Below are 14,184 nucleotides of genomic sequence, written 5' to 3'. Positions count from 1 at the left end.
GTTATTGAATTCATGTTATTTGGCACAGATTCTTTTCAGAAAAGGCTTGATGGTTTGGTTCCATTTCTCCTCTCCTATCCCAAACCTATTAAGATTCAGATCTATAGCACATTCACCTGTTCTTGGGTGATTGCATTAGGGAGAAAGTCCATCAATGCAAAAAGAATACTTAGATTTTTTTTTTTAACTAAAAAAAAAATATTGAGACATTGGTCGATTCTTATGGAACTCACAATCAATTGCATTCAAATATTTTGCAACTAGTAGTGATTAACTGGTGCACTAACGCTTGTTTTTATGTAAAATTCTTGCTACCTTTTTTTGCTATATTTATCTTAAAAGCTAAATTTTGCAAATAATGCAAGAAAAATTCTCTTAATATAGATTAAGACTATCAGTTTATATTTGCGTCTTTCTCATCAGAAGTATAGTTGCAAATTATATGCAATAAGTTCTCTTGATTGAAATATAAGAATGGTGTAAAATTTTTTTAAACAAAAAATGTACATTGAAAAGTTGGTAGATGCATACAGGATGTTCAGCTCTAAAGTGGTGGAACTGACAAGAACAACTAAACAGAGGGTTTCAAGAACGCTCAAAGTATTACGGCAGTCTATGTTCGAATCTAGTCCATCCAAAGCATGATCATAGGCTATCTGACTCTGAGTCCATGTTTGAGCTTGGTTCAATTTAGGTGAACTAGGCACAAGCTCAGGTCGAGCATCACTGAAGCTAAATATTAATGACATTTTTTAATGATCTAGTAAAAACGATCTTCGAATAGGGGAGAATGGAACATGCAAACTTCTGCGAGTACTGGATTTTTGAGTTTTTTTTTTAAATAAATCTGATATTTCTTGTTGGCATATTCTCATCACTCCAATTAGTACCTGTCTACATGTCTTAGGTTAAACCGTAGGCAACTCGGAGATCTAGAAAAAGGTCTGAACAAACAAAAATGGCCACAAAAAAGGAGTACTTTGACATTTTCACACTATTCGGCAAGTCCATATCTTATAAACGATAAACAACCAGCCATAATATTTAGTAAGATTGATTATGTAACTCCATTCTCTGTTTGCAATATAATTTTTGAGTCCAATCCTCTCTCAAATCCTGTGCTTTTTTAGTGAGAGAAACATTATGGTAAGTCTTTCATAACTTCACCATGTAGCAAGAAAGTCTCGAGTCTTCTCATGTAGATGCTCTAGGGAAATTTTGGATCAAAGATTGATAAGAAAATGGCTGCAGATGAGACAAAATTTCAACCTTGGAGCGCTTAGCCCCAGCATGAAGTGCTTGACTTGGCCAGCAAATTGCTTAATTACTTTTTTTTTTTGGGTAGGCAAGCTGAGATTAGGCAGACCTCCACAAGTTCTACAACGGTTGTACCAATGGGTTTTGAACTTGCAACGTCCCAACACAAAGTGACATGCACTGACTGCTCCTACCAGACAAGTGGAGCCTCCGTTGATAAATTGCTTGATTACTCTTCCCATATTGAAAAAACTCAGCCCATTAGGAGGAACCCTTTTTGTTTGGGGGATGTTTGAGGAGAAACCACTGTTATGGTTCGGAGAGAGGATCTGGGGTAATACGATTGTACAAAAATTGTGCATTAAACACCCGATCGCCATGCATGAGGTCTTGGGCCCCACACCTGACAGGCCCTGTTCTCAAGATGCTTAATGCACAAATATTTGTGCCATCATATTGCACCTGACGTCCCATATGGGCCAACATATGTCACATTAACCGTGGAATGAAGCCGGTGTTTACAGTGTGAAATTCCACGAGTACTGCTACCCACAAGGGCCATTAGGAGGAACTTGCTTGGTGCAAATAAAAGGTCATTCAGAATTGTGATTAGGGATGGCAGTGGACTGGGGTTGGGGACAAGATCTCCACCCATGCCCCGTTTCAAAATCCGAACCTTCATCCCCGCACGGCGCACGGGGATGAATTTTAACCTCGACCCCCCCCCCGCCTCCATCCCGGTTTCATGTCGAGGGGGGGTGGGGGGCGTTTCCCCTTAGTCTATAGTCATCCTTTAAAGGATTTGGGGGCGGGGCTAAGAGGGGATTGAGACGGGGACGGGGCGGGGAAAAACGTAAGTTCATCCCCGCATGGGGATAGATTTTAACCTTCGTCCCCGCCTCCATCCCCGTTTCATGCTCTTCATCCCCGGTCCAAATGGGGCAAGGCGGGGCGGAGCCCCGTTGTCCCCCGGTCCACTGCCATCCCTTCCGAGCGGTGGGCCCGTTAAGTCATTAGGTTCTCTGTGAGGGTTCCTCATCATAAAGGAATTGAGATGAGATTAGGAAGTCCCATCAAATATTTTTCTATGAATTGTGGTGGTCAATTCAATGCCCATTGATTTATTAAAATGTAACATATAAGTTTGGGCTTCACCAGCTGCCACAAGCCAACAAACTTTTGTATGTCAAACAACTCAACGTCATTACCATTGAAAATTCTTCAGGCATTATGACTTCACAATTGGTTTGGCTTACTTCTGCATGTCAATAGTGACAGTGCCATTAAGGAAAAGGAAAAAACATAAACAAATAAGAAAGGACCAGGTCAGAGGCACCGGTAACACCGTCGGAGGTGCCTTGGATGTCATTCATCTTAAAAGATAAACAATGAATAAGGCTCATTGTGAGCCATTCATTTTAAACCATTCAGATGCCGTCCATCATAAACACAATCGACATCGAGAAAAAGAGTGGGCCCCATCCATCCAAGTGATGGGCATCTCATTCGTACAGGTATGGATGCCATGAATTCATCTTGAGATCAATGGCCTGATCCCATCTCTAAACAAATTGAGGGTGCATAGACTTGAATAGGTGATTGCTGATGCACTCAAGCCTTACCATTTGTTTAAAGAGAAATTCCAAGTGCCATCATTTATTTATAGCCGCCTAGCTTTTATCTGTCATTACATTTTATCTGCCTAAAATTTTTAATCAGTCATAAGCTGATTCTTTTTTGTTTTTAAATCTTTTAATAGTGAAACAACTATCCTAATAATTCTTTTTTTTTCAAATACAATACATGGTAAGAGCTGTTTAGTTGGTTTGTTCGATAGATCAGCATAAAACAAATGGTACTTTTTTATTCTTTTTTTTTTAAACCAGGGAAAAACTGTCTCTCAATGAGTTCAGTGGCCAACTCCAGATCCTGGCTTCAGTATGGCGGCAAAAGATCTGCATCTATGGGTTTTGAACTCGTGATGTCCGATCAGTGATATTCATGAATTGCCGCTACTAGATGAGCAATAGTGGTTTTTTTCGTAAAACAAAAAATGGTTAAATATAAGCATGAAAAATGGTTAAATGTTCAGCCAAGTTGCCGATAAATCTCGACCAGTAGTGGCAATGTATCGCCAATTGCCCGCATACACACACACACACATATATATAGAGAGAAGGTATTGTGAAGATAAATATAAAAACTAAAAATGAATATAAATATATAAAACCTAACAGTATTTCAAGTATGTTTAGTAATATTAATATAATAACTTTAATAAATACAAATTTAAAAATAATAATATTTATGCACATTAAGAATATTAATTAATCTAATAGGTTTAATAACAAACTTAAAACTAACTATTTTAAAATCAAGTATATTATATATTTTCTTTAGATTTTGTTAATTTCAACATTTTACTGCCATGGATTTTACATATTTAGTTTTGTTTTTTTCAATGGGAACGCATTTAAAATAGCACAATTTGACATAATATTATTTTATAATTAAAAATTAACATGCCATCAAGTTTTGGAGTGTAATTAGATAAATTTTTGTTACTTATATTTTAAAATTTAGCTATTTATAGATTTTAAGCTCAGAGTAATTGCCAAGGATGAGTTTGGCTAATATATATATATATATATATATATATATATATATATATATAGAGAGAGAGAGAGAGAGAGAGAGAGAGAGAGAGAGAGAGAGAGAGAGAGAGAGATGGGTCGGTGCTAAATAAGTTTTTTGAGCTTTTTTCATTTTATTTTTAAATTGTAACCGTACAGATGTGATCTACATACATGATTTTATAGGGATCAGCTCTTGAAACTTTTGATTCTAACACATGGGTAGGTTTTTATAAAGTTCAAAAAATCAATTGTCCAAAATCTTTGTAAATTTTTGATGCTCCAAACATCATTTTTTTCATCAAAAACACATGATCCAGTTGTGGATTCTTAGTAAATAGACCATTCCCAACACATTTATGGGGCCAGAACGGCATAAAAAGCACTGGAGAAGTCCAAAAAACCCATTTAACACGCCGTTTAGCACTAAATTCGTTTAGCATGGACCCATTTTCCTATATATATATATAATATGAAGTATGGACAAACCACCCTCGGGATTAAAGACAAAGTGGGTATCTTTTTTCCAATGATTAGTTACGGTTTCCATTATGAAAAAAATACAAAGACGAGAAAAATCAGAAATGAAGCACCAAAAGTCTCTCTCTCTCTAAAAAAATGTCAGTCTCCCAATTGAACTTTTCCAAAAAACATACCTGTTGTTTACCAGGATTGAGACTTTAAAAAGAGGCAATTTTGCAAATTGGCACCACAGTTTTCAGCATAATTCAAAAAAGAGCTTAAAATGCACCACAACTTTGTTATAGTCGGTCCCTATAAAAAACTTTGTTATGGTTAATAAAAAAGTCTCCAAGAATAGTTTTGACATTCAATCTCAAATATGACTCAGAAATTTATCAAGCACTTTTTTCTCTTCTTCTTCAAACTTGAAACTATCTTGTTATTGGTCGAACCAATTTTCTCGTGGTATCTCGATGATCTAAATATCAGTACAATTTAAGAATAAATTAAAAACAATAAAATAAAAAACTGACTGAAGAAAGGTATCAAATCAAAACCCATCGATTTCATAAGCCTTGAAAATCCAGGTGGGCAGAGAGGATATTCTAATTTGTTGGGAGGTAAAATGATAATATATCTCACACTAACCTAAGACAAATTTTTTTGCTTAATCTGCATAACCAAAACTTTGGTGCTTTTTAAAAATATTAAATGCAAATTTTAAATTATGTAAAAATGTTTGGTTCTAGATTGGAATTTTTTCCCTTATAAATATATTTTAAGGGTTAGTTTTTTTGAATTTATAACCCGACACCCAACCTGCCATACCTACGGCCGTCATGCCGGCAGCCTAAGACTCCGAGGCTAGAATCCCTGTCCCCATTGCTTATGTTATGCATTGGCTTGCTTAGAGGGACTACACCCATGAGAATAGAACCTTGACTGCCTCTCTAGTAGCCAAGGCCCCACCCCACTACGCCAACACCCCTTGGGGCTTTTAAGGGCTAGTTTCTTTTGAAGTTCCTTTACTCACAATGCCAACAAATAAAGAAGGGCCCACTAAGACTAAAGCCCCAACTAATCTCCCGACGAATCCGGCGCAAGATGAGCCACAAACACACTAAGTCAAGGTCTAGGCAACCCTTGTTCTATTAGAGGCTTCTATTGGTTGACCCAAATAATAATATACTAAATTGCAAATACGTGTCCAAATTCTTAGGTATTCTCAAATAGAAGTCAAACTCATGGTATATTACAAATCACCGCCTAAATTAATAAAGATGGTTTCAAACTACTACTTCTAATCAAAGTATTGGATGGATTTACTATTTGATCCTTATATGTTAATATGTTAAGCAAAACACCTTTAGGCCAATCTGTGAAACTGTAGAGCTTATAGCATCGCTTTGAGATGGATCCTTTTTGTAACTTATTTCTATGCCTTTTTTTTTTATGTCAGATATACTCTTCTTTCTTTCTTTCTCATTAGAAAAACTGGATGAGAGAACATTATAGAAGATATCATGAGTTGAAAAATAGCATATGTGGGTTTAATTTGGTTTTGATTTTATAAAATGCGAGACTCTTGCTTTGAGCCTTCAAGGCTCAATGTGATTCGAACTCGAGGTTCGATAAAAGTGGATATCCATAGTTGAGTTCTTTTGAAAAGTAATTGTTCTAGATCTAAATTTTCATGTTCTAAATGCTTCTCTCAAAGACAGAGCTTAAATTTGTTTTAAAGTTTTCAAAGACTTATTTGAAAAAAAAAATTAATTGATTTTTTTTTTTAAACTGTGGCATGGGCAAGAGGATAAGAGGAAAGTTGGGAGACAGGCTGAAGTGATCTAAAGTACAAAAGGTGAAAATCTAGAGAGAGAAAGGTTAATGGTTGAACTGTGATATTATTTTTAGGGACCATTGACTCATAATATACAATAAGTTATCCCTGTATTTGTAAATACCAACAAAGTTAAGCCTTCATCACAAAATTCATTCTAATATTTATTGAATGAAACTGCTCCCAAGGCATAGGCCAAAACAACAAACCTAAAAATAGGAGAGAGAGAGATGGGTGATGAATCAAATAGTGAGGAGTTTAGTTTCCCAAGAATTGATCACGACGAAGAAGATGACGACAGTGAAAGTATTAGCGACACAATTTGGTATCTTAACACGAGGGTATCTCAATGCTGCTCTTTTCCCACCTATTTTCACGGGGGAGCAGCCAACCGCTCCACCCAAGAAGAAGAAGAAGAAGAAGAAGAGAGATCGAGCAGCACCTTGACACCATCAAGATCACCGACCACCCCAAGAACCTTTGGTTCAATGAACAACCTGTGGTACGATCGGCGCGGCAGTGGGTTAACGATTCCGATGGGGAGCTTCGCCGGCCGTAGATCCTTCAGTGGGGACGATGCTGACGAGGAAGAGAGGATGGACATGCTGTGGGAGGAGTACAACGAGGAGTTGTGGGTGAAGGAGATGAAGCAGTGCATGGAGAAGCAATGGATGGGCGAGTCTCCTGCCTCCACACCTGATCAGATGGCTCAGCTTTGCTGCGTTCAAGTGATCCGAATGGCAAAGAGTGGCACCGCAGTGATGCCGCTCAAAAGGCCGGGTTTGAATGTGATATTCAAGGTGTTGAAGAAGCTCTTCTTGCTTCATGCTCCTCCTCGTTCTTCTCTATGCAAATGATTTTTTTTTTTTTGGATAACGAAAGAAACCACCCGTGCAAGACAATTGGGGAAGGATTCTTGAGGTAAATGTTTGATGATGCTATCTTATGGGTTGAAGGAGAAGAGCTGAGAGTGAGTACTAATAGTTAATGTAAGATATTCATGTAGTTTATTGGTGTAATTAATTGTAACCAATAATATTGTGTATTTGTTGGAGAAAATCTTGACAATGTTACTTTTCTTTTTTTGGTCTTTTTTTAATTTGAATTTCATTACTTGTGGAGGTATTAAATTAAAGCACATGAACAACAGCATTGATGAATTCATGTTAGACCAGATTTTAGGTTGAAAATGTGGTTTGGAAGCCTCACAAAGCACCATATGCCAAGCGGCTTGAATCCATAGTCACAAATCTCATTCTTGAGATAATCTAGCAATATTTTGAGACAAACAGGTTTTCTTGAGAAACTCTTAAAAGAATATCAGCATATATAAATATAAAAAATAAATGTAAATAATATAATAACTAGGCAAAAGTGTTCGATTGCTTCAATTTTGGGTTAAAAAAAGATAATTTCAAAATAAATGGTACCTTGCAAATATCACATTTTTAGTATATATTATCCTTTGAAAATACCATATCGATAAAAATGCAATATTTGAATTGTTCGACATGTTTGAAATAAGTAGAACCTGAGGATTAAGGTTGTATGAATGTGGGGCAGTAACAGGATGGGTATTTGACTCGTCATGTGTGCTTGAACCTAATGAAATAATATCTCGTTGGGTTCAGGTTTGTATTAAAGCTGAACCATATAATTTGAAAGTCAAGTATATGGGCCAGTAGAATATGAGAATGAGTGTGAACTAGGTATTTTTTGATTTTTTTGTGTGCAAATCTGACCCTGTAGAAGTATTCAGCATGGTTCATTTGCTACGATTTGACTGTTGGATCATTCTTTTTTTTTTTTTTAGACAAAGGAAAGCTGGGGTTGGTTAGACAGACCCCTACCTGTTTATTCAAGGAAGATTATATACATATTTACATTGAGGGAACCCATTCAGGGTTCATATCACGCCATATTTTGCCCTGTTCCGTGATTGCTAGACTCGCCAAAGATCTCGCAGGCACATTGAGATCCTTTGGAACAAACCTGATAATGCTTCTTTCAAACGATTGAAGTATTTGAAGCAGGTGACTAATCTGGTTATTAATTCTGCCCCTGCCTTCTAAGCATCTGTTAGTGGTGGTAACTTGATCCCTCCTTGACGTTTCCAGAATAATGTTCAGAATTCTCTTCCAACTACCGTATGCGTGGTGACTCCCTGAAGGCAAGGGTAAGCCGAGTTTTGCACTGCAAGGACAGCGACCGTAAGTATGACAGGCAAAACCAGCGGGATTAGGTCTCTGATCCTGGGGGTGGTTTCTTCATGTAAATATAAAAAAAAAGTACTGTATGCTCCTTCACCTATGATAGATCTCTCTATTATCCAAACCGCTGCTGTGTATCGAGCCTGAGGATCCCGAGTAACAGACCCTACTTGCCATCTTTGCCAGTATATGCTGAAAATGTTAAGTTTAATCCAATGGCCAGCGTAGCGCCATCTCCAAATTGCACAAAATGTGTTCCTTTACAGCATGAAAGAATATCTTCATAATCTGATTCTCACTAAAGCTCTTCCCTTCAAATATAATCAGATTTCTGATTCCCCAAATCATTCTTTTTTGATACCCATAGGCAGATTTAAGGGAAAACCCCCCATAAAAATCTCAGTTCATACTCTAGTTATCATATTTTCATTTTCTCATATTCTAGTAGGGATGGCAGTGGGCCGGGGGAAAGCGGGGCCCCGCCCCACCTCGCCCCGTTTGGACCGGGGATGAAGGGTATGAAACAGGGATGGAGGCGGGGACGAAGGTTAAAATCCATCCCCGTTCGGGGATGGAGGTACCCTTTTCCCCGCCCCGCCTCATCCCCGTTTGAACCGAGGATGGAGGACATGAAAGGGGGATGAAGGCGGGGGTGGAGGTTAAAATTCATCCCCGCCGGGGATGGAGGTTCTAATCTTGAGGCGGGGCGAGGGTGAAGACCTTGTCCCCCGCCCCGCCCCACTGCCACCCCTATATTCTAGTGGCCCTACAGTATATATATATATATATATATATATGAACTTAAAAAAAGTTGCACAAAATAGCCAGGTCAGGTTGGGTCGTACATTAGCTCAAACCTGGTTCAAATATTACTCTGGTCAAGTTTGACTTGACTGAACAAGTCTCAGGTCGGCAATTTTGTGCCCATACATGAATATATGGGTTTGGTCCGCTCACGCGATAGTCACAAATCAGACCAATTGACAGCCTAGGAGAATGGCAATCAAGCACCATGACTGGATTTCTTATCGCTTAGGTGGGCCTCAAAAGTTTGGCTGGATTTCTTACCATGGGATGCAAGTGCCAGGCCTCCCTTGCCCCTTTGGTCTCTCCGACAGAATTGGGGGGGGGGGGGGGCTCCGTCCCTGCTGGCAGGGGGCAAGCCTCCTGTCCCTTTGTTCTTTTCGGCAGGACGGGGGGGGGGGGGGGGGCTCCGCCCTTGAACTCTTGCCTGTCGGCAACCCCTACCCCTTTTATCTTTCCAACAGGACAGGGGGCCTTGCCCCTGTCCTCGAGCTGCTGGTAGGGGGCTTTGCCTCCTACCCCTTTGATCTTTCTGGTAGGACAGGGGGCTCCACCGCATGTCGTTTTGATCGTCGGCAGGGGCAAAGCCCCTGTAGTCACATGCTGAATGCTTCTCTTATGTGATTTTCTTGAAACGTGCAAAAATCGGGTTTGGACTTACTTGGCATTACTTTAGATGAGGTAAACTGATTATTTCATGTAAGAAGAAGATCCGGAGATCACATCGGGTTTGGACTTTGGAGAATTTTACGGTACGTTTTGCCACCTTTTCTAGAATTTTACTTTCACTTGATGATTCAGAGCTTTAGATCCAGTTCATATCATGTTGTTGATACTCATTGCTTAGTTACAAAACATAGTTTGATACCTAGCTTCATAGAAGATTGTCATTTTCATTTTGCTCGATCCTTTTTTGCAATGAGATTTGGCTCATAGAACATTGTCTTATTTTTTTTCGTTGCATAGGAATGAATAAGTTTATAATGAAAAGGCCAATCTTTGATAAATCTTCTGTAACTCGAGAAGGAGAACCAAGTTAGAAAATAAGCAAAACAGAAATTGATGAATCAGAGTTACCTGCAGACCCTGCACTTCGTCCTTCTATTTCTAGTTATCATCCTAATATCCAAGATAATGTTCGTAGAGCATATATGATTCGAGGTCCTTGTCAACCTTAAGATTGTACGTTTCAACTAAACCACAAAAAATAAAGGTTCATTCCAGCTTGGTATGATGAGTATAAGGACTGGTTGGAGTATAGTATAAGTAAACATAAAGCATATTGTTTGTAGTGTTATCTTTTCAGGCCAAAAAGCACAAAGAAGATTAGTGCAGAGGCATTCATATATGAAAGATTTGATAACTGGAAAGACACAAAGAGGTTTGATAAACATGTTGAAAGTTCTAGCAATTTTCACAATTTAGCACAAATGAAGTGTCAAAATTTAATGCAACAAAAACAACATATTGATGTTATACTTTATAAACAAAGTGTTCGACAGAAAGATGAATATAGACTTCGCCTTTGGGCAACTGTTAATGCAATCAGATACTTGTTAAGTCAAGGATTGACATTTCGAGGGCATGACGAAGTTGAAGAATCTCTTAATAGAGGAAATTTTATTGAGTTGTTGAAGATATTTGCAAAAATCAATGATGACATAAATAAAGTTGTATTGAAAAGTGCTCTAGAAAATAACAAATTGATATCTCCTGATATACAAAAGGATATTGTCAAGGTTGCTTTTGTACAAACCACAAATGTTATTATCATGAAACTTGGAGATACTTTTTTTTGTATTTTACTTGATGATTCTCGTGATGTATCAACTAAAGAACACATGGCTATTGTTTTACGGTTTGTTAGTAAAAAAGGTCGAGTGGTTGAGCGATTTCTTACTCTTGTGCATGTTCTTGAAACAAGTTTTATGTCACTCAAACAAGCAGTTGAAGAAGCATTTTGTAAGAATAAATTAAGCATATCAAGTTTGCGTGGATAGGGTTATGATGGAGCAAGTAATATGAGAGGGGAGTTTAATGAATTAAAAAGCCTTATATTACATGAAAATGCATCTGGATATTATATTCATTGTTTTGCACATCAACTTCAATTGGTATTAGTTGGTGTTGCTAAAAAAAGTTCATTGCTTGATATATTTTTCAATATATTAGGCAGGTTGTCAACTTTTTTCTCCACTTCATGCAAGAGATCTGAGCTTATTCGAGAAGCAAAATTTATGCAAATTGCTGAAGCACTTGCATTGGGTGAACTTGAAACATGATGAGGATTAAATCAAGAAATAAGTTTCGAACGACCTGGTGATACTCGGTGGGGTTCTCATTACGATGCTTTGGTTAATTTACTCAGTATGTATTCTTTTGTTATTCAAGTGTTAGATTTCATTGCAGAAGATACATATTCAGGAAAAAGTTCAGATGCAATTATTTTATATCATCAGTTGCAAGATTTTGAATTTGTTTTTTACTTACATTTGATGTGTAAAGTTTTGGGAATAACTGATGACCTTTTGCAAGCACTTCAGCGAAAAGATCAAGACATTGTGAATGCTACGAGTTTAGTCACTACATCAAAATAGTGCCTTCAAGATCTGAGAGACAATGAATGAGACTTTCTCATAAATAAAATGTTCATATTTTATAAGAGATTTGATATTCTGATTCCTGATCTAGGGGACTCATATACACCTCAAGGACGATCAAGTCGTAAGGTTGAAAACGTCACCACATTGCATCATTATCGTATTGATGTTTTTTATGCTATTATTGATTTGCAACTTCAAGAGTTGAATGATCATTTCACTGAAGCAAATACAAAGCTCCTCCTTTCAATGGCATGCTCGAGGCCAAAGAATTCTTTTTCTGCTTTTGATAAAGATAAGTTGATTCATCTTGCTGAGCTTTACCCTAAGGACTTTTCTAGAGTAAACATAATTAGATTTGAAAATCAATTGAATATATATTGCAGAAATGCAAAACAGTGATCAGTTTTCAAGTTTAAAATCTTTAGCAGAGCTAGTAGAGATGATGGTAGCAACTCAAAAGAACATTGTATTTTCTCATGTATATCTATTGATTAAGTTGGCATTACCTTTGCCAGTTGCAACAACAAGTGTTGAAAGAGCATTTTCATCTATGAACAATATCAAAAGTCGTCTACGTAATAGAATGAGAGATGAATGAATCAATGATGCTTTGGTTACTTACATAGAGAAGGAGACATTTGATACTATCAGTGATGATGCAATTATGAATTGTTTTCAAAATATGAAAAATAGAAGATGCTCGTTGTAAAATTTTCATGAATTTAGTTGTTTGTATTTCTTAAGTGAACAATGTTTATTTTAGTTTAAAAGTATAATTTAAAGTTTTATCTTATCATGTTCATAAATTTAGTTGTTTGTGTTTGTAACAATTGTTATTTTAATTCAAAGGCTTATTTAAGTTCTATCTCTCCATGAACGACTATTCCTCCAGCAATTTTTTTTTGGCTCCGTCACTGTTTTGAATAAATGGATCATCCTTCAAGACCATAGCATTGTCCCCGAGACGCGAAGTCTGCCCACCCAACGAAAAACTTCTGGCTCCGCCACTAGATGCAAACAGTTTGGATCCGGAACAACTATATGCATTGGGGAGTCTGATCCGTAACAACTATAATTTGCGAAATCTTCATCCTGGATCCAACCCATTTTCATCCCTAATACAGTTCGATCCAGACTGCTTGTAAATATTGCCCACTTAGGATTGCACGCATCGAGTAGGCCCCCACGAGAAGCTAGCTAGCTACACTTGACTCAGTGCCAATCGATCTGTGGGCTCTTTTTTTTTTAAAGACAAGCTGGGGTTAGGCAGACCCCTACCAGTTATACAACGATAGCATTGGGATTTGAACTTGCATTGTTCCAACACAAGGTGACGTGCACTAGCTGCTCCTACCAAAAAACCGGAGGAGCCCCCCTTGGCCGATCCATTGGCTCATGGTACAAGGTTTAGGCCTAGTTGTAAACTAGTTTGATTCTTGGGTATGACATCTTTAGGCCCACAAAATCTGAACCCCTATATTCGCTATGAAAACTCGCTTGATTTTGTATAACCATCCCATGATGGGACATAGGCCGCTAGGCAGGTGGTCTAGGTTCAAATCTCATGGGTGTCACTTCTTGCACAAGCCGAAGAGTGACAACTCCCTGGGGGCAAGGGGTAATTAAGCCCACGGAGTTTTGTGCTGCCAGGACAATGATCGTAAATACGGCAGGCATAGCCCGCACAACTAGGTCTCTGATCTTGGGGGTGGTTTCTCCATGTAAATATATAAAAAAAATGGCCCTTGCCTAAACCAACCAAACCCAAACCGTTTGAACTTATTTAAACTTCATTATATAAATGTATCAGACACGTTAAGTTGAAGTGTGATGTAGTGCAAATTTGATGCCATGTTATGGGAATCTTAGTTGTGACCAGGGACAAAGCTACATATGTTTCCAATTGAAATTGAGATGCATCAAGGATTGCTTTTTTATTTTTTTAAATTATTTAAGATGAGGTTATTCGGTTGTTGAAAATGGTCCCACAAGCCTGCTTAGTTAACTCCATCTTACAGTCATTCTATCTCCAAGATGCCTGAGTTCCATTTTGTCATCAAGTTTTGACGCCACAAACTAGCAGGATCACAACTTTAATCTGACGATTTGCTCCAATGAGAAAAAGCATGGTTGTTGCAACTGCTGCTTAGATGAGAAGAGCATTTGGATGACACTCAAAACCTGGCTTGAAGGTTTTGAGCATATTGTTTTTCCCCAAAGTGTGAATGAGATTTTCACACTTGATTGTGAGAATCCCTTTCACATTGGGCCATTTATGTTATGAGAATCCCATCCACATTTGGCCATGTGAATCTTTTTCACTTTCACATTTGAGGCAAAGCAAAGTTTAAATCCTAAACTGGGTTTATTCATCTTGG

This window comes from Nuphar pumila, chromosome 2 (genome assembly GCF_984573655.1).
Source record: "Nuphar pumila chromosome 2, dmNupPumi1.hap1.1, whole genome shotgun sequence".
Classification (NCBI taxonomy): domain Eukaryota; kingdom Viridiplantae; phylum Streptophyta; class Magnoliopsida; order Nymphaeales; family Nymphaeaceae; genus Nuphar; species Nuphar pumila.
The sequence above is the reverse complement of the archived record's forward strand: the minus strand, read 5'-3'. Positions refer to the sequence as shown.